The sequence below is a fragment of the Ovis canadensis genome, chromosome 24 (assembly GCF_042477335.2).
Source record: "Ovis canadensis isolate MfBH-ARS-UI-01 breed Bighorn chromosome 24, ARS-UI_OviCan_v2, whole genome shotgun sequence".
NCBI lineage: Eukaryota > Metazoa > Chordata > Mammalia > Artiodactyla > Bovidae > Ovis > Ovis canadensis.
In genome coordinates, this window is record NC_091268.1 from 27,260,919 (window position 1) to 27,273,865 (window position 12,947).

Genomic DNA, 12,947 nt, shown 5'->3' on the forward strand with positions numbered 1-12,947 from the left:
ATGGTTGTGTTCCAATAAAACTTTATTTATGAAAGCAGGTGGTGGCCTAGATTTGGTGGGTAGACCATAATTTGCTGACCCCTGCTCTAGCCCTTCCAGCATCACAATCACCAACTTTTTCTTTTTCTTTTTTCAAATGAGCTTGTATTAATTGTTTCTCTTATCCCCAATCTCTATCATGGATTTCAGGGACATTCAGTGGTGAATATTTAGAATAATTCCAGGAAAGTAGTTTTGTAATCTTTTTTTAAAAATAATTTTTATTGGTTTTTATTGGTATAGTTGCTTTACAATGTTGTGTCAGTTTCTTTCTACTGTACAGCAAAGTGAATCAACTATACATATACATATATCCCTTCTTTTTTGGATCCTAAGTAAGGTCACCACAGAACATTGAGTAGAGTTTCCTGTGCTATACAGTAAGTTCTCATTAGTTATTTATTGAGAGTCTTAAAACTGTTCACATCTACACTTTATTCATTGCTGTGACAAATATTGATTAAGAATTCGCAGTATGTCAGGTACCCTACTGGCTACTATTGGGTATCTCTTCTAAAGAAACCATCAGAGAAGGATATTCAGACAAACACAAAAATCAAAGCCTTTTATCACAGTGTAATTTATAATAGCGAATAATTAGGGAGGGGGGAGAAGCCTCTTTTAATCCTCCTTAAGCGATGGCACCCCACTCCAGTACTCTTGCCTGGAAAATCCTATGGACAAAGGAGCCTGGTAGGCTGCAGTCCATGGGGTCGCTAAGATTTGGACACGACTGAGTGACTTCACTTTCACTTTTCACTTTCATGCATTGGAGAAGGAAATGGCCACCCACTCCAGTGTTCTTGCCTGGAGAATCCCAGGGATGGGGAGCCTGGTGGGCTGCCTTCTATGGGGTCGCAGAGTTAGACACGACTGAAGCGACTCAGCAGCAGCAGCAGCAAGCATTTGATAGTTAGGGAAATTGAGAGACAAAAACATCCAATGGAATATTATGCGGTCATAACAGATTTCCATTTTTCCTACTAGTGTGAATGTTGTTTATTTGTTTTCAAGTTTCAGAATCAACCTATAAAGAAATCATTAATGTCATAATTATGGAGTGGGGAGAGACTATAAGTATTATCAAAACTGACAAATTAAAAGAAAAACTAGTCAGGATTTTCCCTGGCAGTCCAGTGGTTAAGACTCTACATTTCTCCTGCAGGGGTCACAGGTTCAATCGCTGGTGCAGAGACTAAGATCTCACATGCTGCATGGTGCAGTCAAAAATAAAATAAAATAAAAATTTTAAAAATAAAAACTAGAGTTAATAGAAGTTCAGAAGTGTAGGGAGGAAAACAAGACAAAGATCTTGAAAGTGAAGGTTAGGCAAGTTATCTACAATTATCATGGTGACCAAGCAGGAAATAAGAAAAATAATGGCATAATTATTGTAATTATTGGGAGAAGAATAAGGAGAAAAGATATATCTAGAGTTGGTGGTAGAAATAAACTCAAATTCCCATCTATCACAGCAGGAAATCAACAGGTAATTATGAAGTAGGAAAATCTAGAAGTCACATATTAAGCTATATGGAGGTAACAGAAAAACTTTAAACACAGATGGTTGAAAGCAGTTCCCAAGGGGATCGCAATAGATGCATGTATGTGCAGGGTAGGGTGTAGGCATAGCGCAGGAGACTATTGCACTTGATTATTGAAAAGGAAAATTGTTTACAAAGAGACTGTAATAACATGGGAAAATATTTATAATTTAAGTGGGAAGGCTGGTAACAAATTGCATACACAGTGCCTTCACAAGTATCTCAAAACGAAAAAGAAAACAAACAAAAAGCTATGCATAGGAAGAGTCCTCGAAGGAAACATGCCAAGTTATCTACAGCTCTCTGGGTGGTGGGAAACAGGGTCATTTTATTTTTGTCACAACTTTCTTTGTTTCTGTATTTTCCCAATTTTCTATGGCAAACATGCACAGCTTTCATAATTCAAAAATAAACTATATATTAAAAGACTTCAGTGGAAGCCCTTCAGTGCAGTTTGCATTCTCTTTGTGTTGAAAGTGAAAGTGTTAGTCACCAGGCTACTCTGTCCATGAAATTCTCCAGGCAAGAATACTGGATTGGGTAGCCATTCCCTTCTCCAGGGAATCTTCCTGACCTAGGGATCAAAACCAGGTCTCCTTCATTCCAGGGAGATTCTTTACCATCTGAGCCACCAGGGAAGCCCCATGCATTGAGCAGCTGGCAAAATGGATGGTTCTTCTGGGAAGCCATGGAGGTTTGCCCTGGTTCTGCTAAAGAGCTCTGTCCTTTAGGCAGGTCTCCAGGCTCCCTTCTTCTGCTGCAAAAAGAAGGTTGGAACTAAATGATTGCCAAAGCTTATTTCTTATTCTGGCATTTGGAATCAATTCCAGGGCAACTTATTGTGTGGGCTCAGTCATGTTCAACTCCTTATGACCCTGTGGACTACAGCCCACTAGGAGCTTCTGGCCGTGGAATTTTCCAAGCAAGAATACTGGAGTAGGTTGCCATTTCCTACTCTAGGGGACCTTCCCAACGCAGGGATTGAACTTGAGTCACGTGTGTCTCCTGCATTGGCAGGCAAATTCTTTACCAACTACTCTACTTGGGAAGCCCAGGTAACTTAATAAGTACTGAGAATAACTCCTATTCTTTGATCATCACAGTCCATAAGCCTTGCTTGGTCCTCTTGAAATGATCTCAGCATTCTTATCAGATAAATAAAGCCTATTGTTGGAGTGATGGGGTAAATGGAGAGAGAATGGGTCTCAGAGTCCAGTAGACCTGGCTAGTCAGTAGTGGTGTGCCCTGCACGCCACTCTTGCACAACATGTGCAGTGGTGACTGGTCCATAGTAATTGTAAGGACAAAGCTTCTCTGAACTTAGCTTCTCATCTTTAAGAGGAGGTAATAACAATTCTTATTTGCTGGGTCATTGTGAGGATGAGCGAGATTGCATGGTCAAGGCTATAGCACAGTGTGTGGCATATGATCAGCGCTTGATAAATGAAAGCTGTCTTGACAGCGTTGAACTTTCTTGTGTTTACAAAACCTGGCATTAAGCTATATATTTGCATTCATTATCTTGTTGAATCTTACCACACTCTTGCCATTGGGGAGGCATTTCTGTTGGGTTTAGGACACAACATAAAGTTACAGGTATGAGCACATAACCCAGAGACTGCCAGCCTGCCATTGTCATTCACTGGGCAACTTCCAGAACCTCTTGAAACATCCTTTTTTTTCTTTTTTTTTAAATCTGTTTTTACATCTGTTAAATGGGGATGTTAATAGAATGCCTACCTCAGAGATGGTTGTGAGGAGCAAATAAACAGTTGTGTGTTAACCACATGGAGCAGTGTCTAGTCCATAATATTATCAGCTATTATTATTCTTGTCTTATAGCTGAGGTCACTGAGGCTGAAAGCAGTTGGGTATTTTCCTATTCGGTCACATATTTAGAAGTGAAGCTGTGATCCTGGACAGTGACATACCAGCACTTGTTTCTTAATCATCATGCTGTATTTTCCATCTCCCTAGTTAACTATTGAGTGAATACTGATAAAAATGCCCAGATGAGCTGTATGCTCCTGTAGAATTGCATATTTAAGTCAGAGGAAATAAAATCTGATAAGAAGTGTTGTGATCTGAACAATTACATCAATGACAACCAGAGAGTTGCAAATGCCTAATTTTGTGGCCAAGCTGAAGATGAGTAATGGCATTTAGAAAAGGCTTATCACTGGTCCTGCAAAGCTTGGATATGAAGCAATCACTTACTGTCAACTTCTGGTTGCTACCTAGAGTCTGGATGACTTGTCAGTGTGCCAGGAAGCAGAGGTGGAGGGGTCAGCGGTTTTGTATTGCAAATTATGGAACAAAAGAGAAATATGATTGCAAAACTTCCCTGAAAACACAGATAAACCTGTCCAAAGTGATTTATTGCAACCAGAGTTTCATCATTTCTTCCTGGCTAGGGGCTTCGTTTGTACATTCCTGTCGACCTCTCTCCCCATAAAGGGAGCCCAAGTGTAACTGCTCCTTGACCTTCACTGGGTGTAAGTGTTCAAATACATCTTCAGGTAAAGCTCAAGCTCAAGAGGGATCTTTTTCAATCTCACAGTCACTGGGTGCTTATGATATGCCAGGAACTGCTGATATAAATAGGAATAATAATTGCTAATATTTTAAGCTGTAAATCCAGGCTGTATCACTGAATCTAAGATGACAGCAATAACTTACTTTTATTTCATGTACTGCTAAAGGAAAAAATACCCCATCTAGTAATCTGTATTATATTATCCATTGTAGGCCACCTTCCGATTTTTAAAGATGATAAAATGTGGCAAATGTACACCATAGAAGTGATGAATACACTGTTAGCTCATTTGAATCTGTCTGTCAACTCTACAAAACAGATACTAATATACACCCCCTTCAAGAAGAGGAAACTGGTTCCAAAACGTTAAACAGCTTGTCAAAGTTACACAGCTAGTAAGAGAGAGGTAAGTAGGTAGGTTTAGTCACTCAGTCGTGTCCGACTCTTCTGACCCCATGGGTTGTTGCCTGCCAGGCTCCTCTGTCCATGGGATTCCCAGGCAAGAATACTGGAGTGGGTTACCATTTCCTTCTCCAGGGGATCTTCCCAACCCAGGGATTGAACCCAGGTCTCTTGCACGGCAGATGGACTCTTTACTGACGGAGTCACCCAGGGAAGTCAGTAAAAGAGAGCCACCGTTTGAATCTAGGCAGCTTGGTGAAAGCCCATGCACTTCTGGGAGCCTGCAGGTCATCTGTTCTCCAGGCACTTGAGGCAGAATGCTCTCTGGCTTCTTTAATCTCCTTCCTCTCCTTCCTCAGCTGAGCCTCAGGCCTGTCTTCACAGCTTCCAGCCTCCCCTGCTCCACAGACTGACTTTCTAGCTGCTTTAAGAGGCCAGTAGGGCCCAGGACGTGCATAATTCCTTTCCTGGATCTTTTTCTGTACCAGAAATCTCTGGTTGCAAACAATAGAAATGAACAATGACCTACATTAGCAGAGGGTGGAGTTTATTGGTGAGAAAAGAGGCAGTTGGCAGAATGGACAGGAAAGTGGGACCCAGGGCAACACAAGGAATCTGGTTACAACTGCTTGAAGGGAAATCGATCAACCATTTCTGTTTCGTTGTCACAAAGTTTAAGAGAGAAACTTCCAGGCCAGAAAGTCCAGCTGGCCTGATGTGAGTTATGGCAGGGGATGCTCACTGGTGGCTCCCCAATATCAAGCACAAGTTTCCTCAAGAGGAAATTTGGGTGAAGAGTGCAAACTCTGGGGTCCAGCTGGCTTCTTGCCTGCAAGACCAGCTCTGCATGCAAATGAGGTGATCTTGGACAAGATACCTAATCCCTCTGTACATCTGTTCTTTCATCTGTAACGTGGAGATCATTACAGCCTGAACCCACAGGGTTGTTGTTGTGGAGGGTGGGTGGGGGGGGTAGTGGAATGCAAGGGATAATGCATCACACTCTGCATATATTGCGCTTCCCAGGTGGCACTAGCGGCAAAGAACCCACCTGCCAATGCAGGTAGATGTAAGAGACACAAGTTCAGTCCCTGAGTCAGGAAGATCCCCTGGAGGAGGGTAGGAAAGTTGGCCATCCACTCCAGTATTCTTGCCTGAAGAGTCCCATGAACAGAGACTGGCAGGCTGCAGTCCATAGGGTCACACAGAGTCAGACACGACCGAAGCGGGACTTGCACGCACTTGCATATACTAAGTGCTTAATAATTGATAATTACGATAGTCTCAGTTCAGTTCAGTTGCTCAGTCGTGTCTGTCTCTTTGCGACCCCATGAATTGCAGCACGCCAGGCCTCCTTGTCCATCACCAACACCTGGAGTTCACCCAAAGTCATGTGTATTGAGTTGGTGATGCCATCCAGCCATCTCCTCCTCTGTCGTCCCCTTCTCCTCCAGCCCCCAATCCCGACCAACATCAGAGTCTTTTCCAATGAGTCAACTCTTCGCATGAGGGGGCCAAAGTACTGGACTTTCAGCCTCAGCATCAGTCCTTCCAGTGAACACCCAGGACTGATCTTTAGGATGGACTGGTTGGATTTCCTTGTAGTCCAACGGACTCTCAAGAGTCTTCTCCAGCACCACAGTTTAAAGCATCAATCCTTTGGCTCTCAGCTTTCTTCACAATCCAACTCTCACATCCATACATGACCACTGGAAAAACTATAGCCTTGACCAGACGGACCTCTGTTGGCAACGTAATATCTCTGCTTTTTAATAGGTTATCTAGGTTGGTCATAACTTTCCTTCCGAGGAGTAAGCATCTTTTAATTTCATGGCTGCAGTCACCATCTGCAGTGATTTTGGAGCCCAAAAAATTAAAGTCTGATACTGTTTCCACTGTTTCCCCATCTATTTGTTGTGAAGTGATGGGACCAGATGCCATGATCTTCGTTTTCTGAATGTTGAGCTTTAAGCCAACATTTTCACTCTCCTCTTTCACTTTCATCAAGAGGCTTTTTAGTTCCTCTTCACTTTCTGCCATAAGGATGGTGTCATCTGCATATCTGAGGTTATTGATATTTCTCCTGGCAATCTTCATTCCAGCCTGTGCTTCTTCCAGCCCAGCATTTCTCATGATGTGTTCTGCATAGAAGTTAAATAAGCAGGGTGACAATATACAGCCTTGACGTACTCCTTTTCCTATTTGGAACCAGTCTATTGTTCCATGTCCGGTTCTAACTGTTGCTTTCTGACCTGCATATAGGTTTCTCAAGAGGCAGGACAGATGGTCTGGTATTCCCATCTCTCTCAGAGTTTTCCACAGTTTGTGATCCACACAGTCAAAGGCTTTAACATAGCCATTAAAGCAGAAATAGATGTTTTTCTGGAACTCTCTTGCTTTTTCCATGATCCAGCCAATGTTGGCAATTTGATCTCTGGTTCCTCTGCCTTTTCTAAAACCAGCTTCAACATCTGGAAGTTCACGGTTCATGTATTGCTGAAGCCTGGCTTGGAGAATTTTGAGCATTACTTTACTAGCATGAGATGAGTGCAATTGTGCAGTAGTTTGAGCATTCTTTGGCATTGCCTTTCTGTGGGATTGGAATGAAAACTGACCTTTTCCAGTCCTGTGGCCACTGCTGAGTTTTCCAAATTTGCTGGTACATTGAGTACAGCACTTTCACAGCATCATCTTTCTGGATTGTCTACTCACACAGCAAACATCAAAGGCAATGGCTTTTTGTTGTAGAATCTTCCTGACATCCAGTATTTGACTGTATATATAGTCAAATATTGGGTATTTCAGATAGAAACTCTGAGCACCTAGTGAGAGCTCCAGAAAGTCAAACATGAGGTGCTTCCAACCTTAGGGTCTCAGGATACTTTCAAAAATAATAATAATGCATGAAACTCTGGATGTCAGGAAGATTCTACAACAAAAAGCCATTGCCTTTGATGTTTGCTGTGTGAGTAGACAATCCAGAAAGATGATGCTGTGAAAGTGCTGCACTCAATATGCCAGAAAATTTGGAAAACTCAGCAGTGGCCACAGGACTGGAAAAGGTCCATATATATATAATGTCTAATAAATAACTAATTTATTGGTATATAAATGACTATATAAATGGTATATAAATGACTAATTTCTAAAGCCTATGTATGCCTTATTTAATTTTGTCCACTATTTATCCTGTGTCCAGCACTTCAGTAGTGTCTATGATTTATGTGCCAGGAGAAAATATCTTTATCATTCATGAGCTTATGACTTATTAGGTCAGGGATTTCCAACCTTTGTATCATTGGTTATTTTGTCAGTTCTTGGTTCTGGGGCCTGTCCTGTGTTCTATAGGATCCATGGTCTTCATTCCTATCTGCCAGTAGGAAATTTGCCTCCCACTCCCTAGTTATGAAAACCAAAAATGCCTGCAGACATTTCCAAATGGCCCCTGGGAAGGCAATATTGCCCCTGGTTGAAAACCACTATTGTAGATGAATCAAAGTTTCATAATAACCTACTTATGTCTATCTGGTTTATCTTCTATAAAATTTCCAGGCCCTGAAAGAGTAGCTGGAATGTAGTAGGTGACTAATATTTGCAAAATGATTAAATAAACCTGAATCACAGCCATCTTCCACTAAAAATATAACAAACCAACAAAACCCCACCTCCACCACCCCTTATCACTTTCTAAGTCAAGTGCAGACTCCTCAGCAGACATCCAAAGCCCTGCAAGACATAGGTCCAGCCTATATTCTCAGTTGTGCACCAATGAAGACTAAGGCAGTCCTCATGGACTAATTTCACCATTTTTGTTTTTTTTTTGCAAAACAAACCTAACTGTTTGGCAAGAAAGCTCTCCAGCCAGCTGCATTTTTTCTGCCCTAAGAGATCTGTTTGGAGAACTCTCAAACAAATATCTCAGTCGCCAATGTGACACTAAGAGGTAAACCCTACATGAATAAGCAATGATAAGGATTTATCACATGAGAATAAAGCTGACTCTCCTCTTTGCCTGACATAGATTTGAAATAGTACAGCAAAGACTCTAGTTGGAAAGAGCCCAAGTTCAAGAAAGCCTTCCTTCACTTGTTTCTGGCTCCCTGACCTTGGGAATGGGGATGAGTGTGTGTGTGTATAAATGTATGAGGGTGTGATTCTCCAGGTCTGAATTTTAAGCCTTTTCATTTCTGTCCACCGGGCTTCCCAGGTGGTTCAGTGGTAGGGAATCTGCCTGCCATCATAGGAGACGTGCATTCAACCCCTGGGTCAGGAAGATCCCCTGGAGAAGGAAATTGTTGTGGTCCACGCAGGTTGGGAAAGAATTTCCAGACACGACGCAGAATGAGGGGAGAATAGAGGTTATTAGAGTGGGAGATGCTGCTAGAACAGTGGACCAGCTCAAAGGAGAACTGAACACTTCCACAGGCTAGTAGCCACTTTTTCTAGCCACAAGACCGAGAAAATTCCTACTGAAATGGTGGCTTTAGGTGATTGGTTAAGATGCTATAGGTAGGTAGGTTATGTCACTCAGTCATGTCCAACTCTTAAACCCCATGAACCTGCCACGCTCCTCTGCCCATGGGATTTCCCAGGCAAGAATATTGGAGTGGGTTGCCATTTTCTTCTTCAGGGGATCTTTCCAACCCTGGGATTGAACCCAGGTCTCCTGTACTGTTTACAGACCCTTTACTGACTGAGGCACCAGGGAAGGCTAGGATACTATAGGGTGAGTATTTTACCTGATACGGAGTCAGGGAACTGGCGGGTTTAGATCTGGAGGCTCATGGCAACAGTTGCTATGAGGCTTGGTCAGTTCCAGAGATTTTTATCCAGTGACCTTAGTAAAAGTCTCCACAGAAATGGCAACCCACTCCAGTATTTTCGCCTAGGAAATCTCATGAATAGAGGAGCCTGGAGGGCTACAGTCCATGGGGTCGGACATGACTGAGGACTAAACAATAACCATCTGTCCACTAGGTGCAGCCCTGAGCTGATCGCAGGAGGCCTGGGCTCTCAGCTCAGGCTCTTCTGGGGTCCGTCTAGGTCCCAACAAAGGTTTCTCTAGGGACTTCAGCACAGAGATGTGCACAGAGCTGATAAAAACAGGGTGAAGAACAGAACACGGGTGGCTTTTCCAGTGGGGATGGTTCTTGTTTAAACTTTGGTTTTACATTTGTTTTGATACTTGAATTTGAGGCAAGGCCAGGAAAAAGGAAAATCTGCAATTATAATTGCTTCTTATCCTGTTAAAATGAAACTCTCAAGTGAAATGGTAGGTTAGCGTGGAACAAAACAGCAATGGGCTCTGGGGTTAAGAGACTCAGGTTCCAATTCAGGTTCTATAATGGAGCAGGACCGTATGGGGCCTTTCCTGCACAGTCCCTTCCTCCATTTTCACTACTTTAGCTCCTCTCTGAAGGGCCTAGATAACAGCGACTCACGTGCATTTCCTGAGTTGTTTTACAGGTGCTAAAACAGTCACCAGATGGAAGACATTAGCGACTTGATGACCATGAGCACATAGCCCCCAGGCCTATTGGAGCCTAGGGACTGATATGTTATCCCCTGTGACCTCACCATCAGCCAATCAGAGAACTGTGCATGAACTGGTCACAGCCCCTGGGATGCCCCTCCATCCCTTAGCCTTTAAATATGCTTTGCTAAAACCCTTTGAGGAGATTGGGCTTTTTGACCATTAGCTATCCTGGACTCCTTGTTTAGCGCTTGCAGCTAACATTGCACTTTCCTTCACCACAACTTGGTGTCAGTAGATTGGCTTCACTGCATGCAGGCAAGGAAACCCAAGCTTCGTTTAGTAACAGAACCTCTAGCAACTTAGTGGCAGACCCCAGGTTTAGCACTTGGCACTAAATCAGGTTTGACACCCTTTATTCTATGAACCTTTGACCTGTGAGTATCTCCCTTGCTGCAGAATGAGTCAGGTCATCTGCCTCTGGAAGTTTCTGTAGCTCAGAGTTGGTGAGGAGCCTCCTCCAGAATCCAAGACCAGTTTCCAGTCACCTTAGGATTGGCAACCCCAAAAGACAAAGGGAAGAGAGCTCAAGAGTCTTGATTTCAAATCACAAGCCCACCACTCGTTAACTGTGCGACACAGCTTCACCTCTATGACTTGCAATAGATTTTGTGGGATTTCTATTTTGTTTTGCTTTTGTTTGTTTTTATCTTTAGGAAAGAGTAGTATTTACCAATCTACTAAGGTTACATCAGAAGCTATGATTCTTTGGTCACAAGCAACAGAATCTGGCTCTGAATCACTTAATCCAAAAGGAACTAATTAGAAATTAATTTTTAAATTAATTAATTAAAAATACACGGAGTAGCTTTCAGTATAGATCAAAGCAGACAGTAAAAAGTGTCTGGGCCTCTCCCAAAGGTCTTGGTAGCACAAACTTCTTGATGGTTATATCAGCCAGGATTTTCCAGAGAAAGAGTCAACAGACGCTTGGAAAGATTGAAGGCAAAAGGAGAAGAGGGGAGCAAAGGATGAGGCGGCTAGATAGCATCACTGACTCAATGGACATGAATTTGAGCAAACTCTGGGAGATACTGAAGGACAGCGGTGCCTGGCATGCTGCAATCCTTGGGGCCACAAAGAGTTGAACATGACTTAGAGACTGAAAAATAACAACTATCTGTTTATCTATGTATCTGTCTTTCATTTATCTACCAATCACCTAGCTGTCAAAGAAATTTATTATATGGAATTGGTTCACATAATTATAGAGTTTGAGAAGTTCCACTTTCTACTGTAGACCCATAAAAGCTGGCAGTGTAATTCCACTCCAAGTTCGAAGGCCTGGAAACCAAGGGCATTGACTACGTTCCAGTCTGATGTAAAAGACCAATGTTAAAACAGGAAGAGAAAGCACATTTTCCTTTATGAAAAGGGAAAGTGTTAGTTGCTCAGTCATGTCTGACTCTTTGCAATCCCACTGAGTATAGCCCACCAGGTTCCTCTGTCCATGGAATTCCCCAGGCAAGAATACTGGAGTAGGTTGCCATTCCTTTCTCCAGGGGATCTTCCCAACCCAGGGATTGAACTCAGGTCTCCTGCATTGCAGGCAGATTCTTTACCATCTCAGTCACCAAGGAAGACTCCATTTTTCTATTCAGATCTCCAACTGATTGGCTGAGGCCCATCCACATTGAAAGTAGCAATCCACTTTATTCAGACCAGCCAATGATCCAATCAAGCTGACACATAAAAGTAACCAGCACAGTGGTCTCACCCAGAGGCTAACCCGGGAATAAACAAACCTTAATGGTTTCCATGGACATTGCACCATTTCACTTAAGAGTCAGAGTCCCAGGAAAGAATTGAATTGGTTGATATTAGGTCATGTGCCTGTCCCTACTGTATTGGGGCAGTGAGAAAAATAATCTGGCAGCAATACCCAGCACATCATAGGTGTTCCCTGCGTGGTAGCTATTGTTATTATTTTTGTCTCTCTCCTCTCTGTGCCTTATTATCAGTAACTCAGTGACTCATCATAGAATGTCTTTGCAACCTGATTATCCTGAAAACAATCTCAACACCCACCAGCCAAATTTGCTTCTTCCCCAGCAACAATATACACAATTTAGGTGTTAAACAGTGTGATAACAGTTATTTCAGTTCTTGCCACAGTGTTTACCAATTTTTAGAAGTCTTGCCTGCAGGAAACACTAGGCATTATCCTCTGTGAAAGTAATGCTCCAGGTTATGCTTCCTAATAGAACTAGTTGAGCCCTAGTAACCCTTCTCCCTAGGAACCCTTACTTCCTAGTAATTCCTTCTTTGGAAGGAATGATGCTAAAGCTGAAACTCCAGTAATTTGGCCACCTCATGCGGAGAGTTGACTCATTGGAAAAGACTCTGATGCTGGGAGGGATTAGGGGCAGGAGGAGAAGGGGACGACGGAGGATGAAACGGCTGGATGGCATCACTGACTCGATGGACGTGAGTCTGAGTGAACTCTGGGAGTTGGTGATGGACAGGGAGGCCTGGCATGCTGCAATACATGGGGTTGCAAAGAGTCGGACACGACTGAGCAACTGAACCAAACTGAACCGAACCGAACCCATCTCCCTGCCCAACACCCTGGAGGCACAGACAAGTCCTAACCAGGGAGGAAGGAGAGGTTGGGGGTGGGGCCTGCTGGGGGTGGAGCCTGATTGGTTGGAGTCTGTTAGAGTTTCGGCCTCTTGGAGGTGGGGCCTGTTAAGGGTGGGGCCTGTTGGGATGGAACTGGAGATTTCTGGTTGGCAGATCAGCCAGCTCACTTAGAAGCACCAGATCTTGAGTTTCTTCGAGCCCCAAGGTTGTACTTTGACACTTGTCTCATCTGAAATGATTCCTCATTCTCACATGTCCATTTATTCATATATTATCTGAACAAATATCTGAAAAGATTCTACTTTTAACA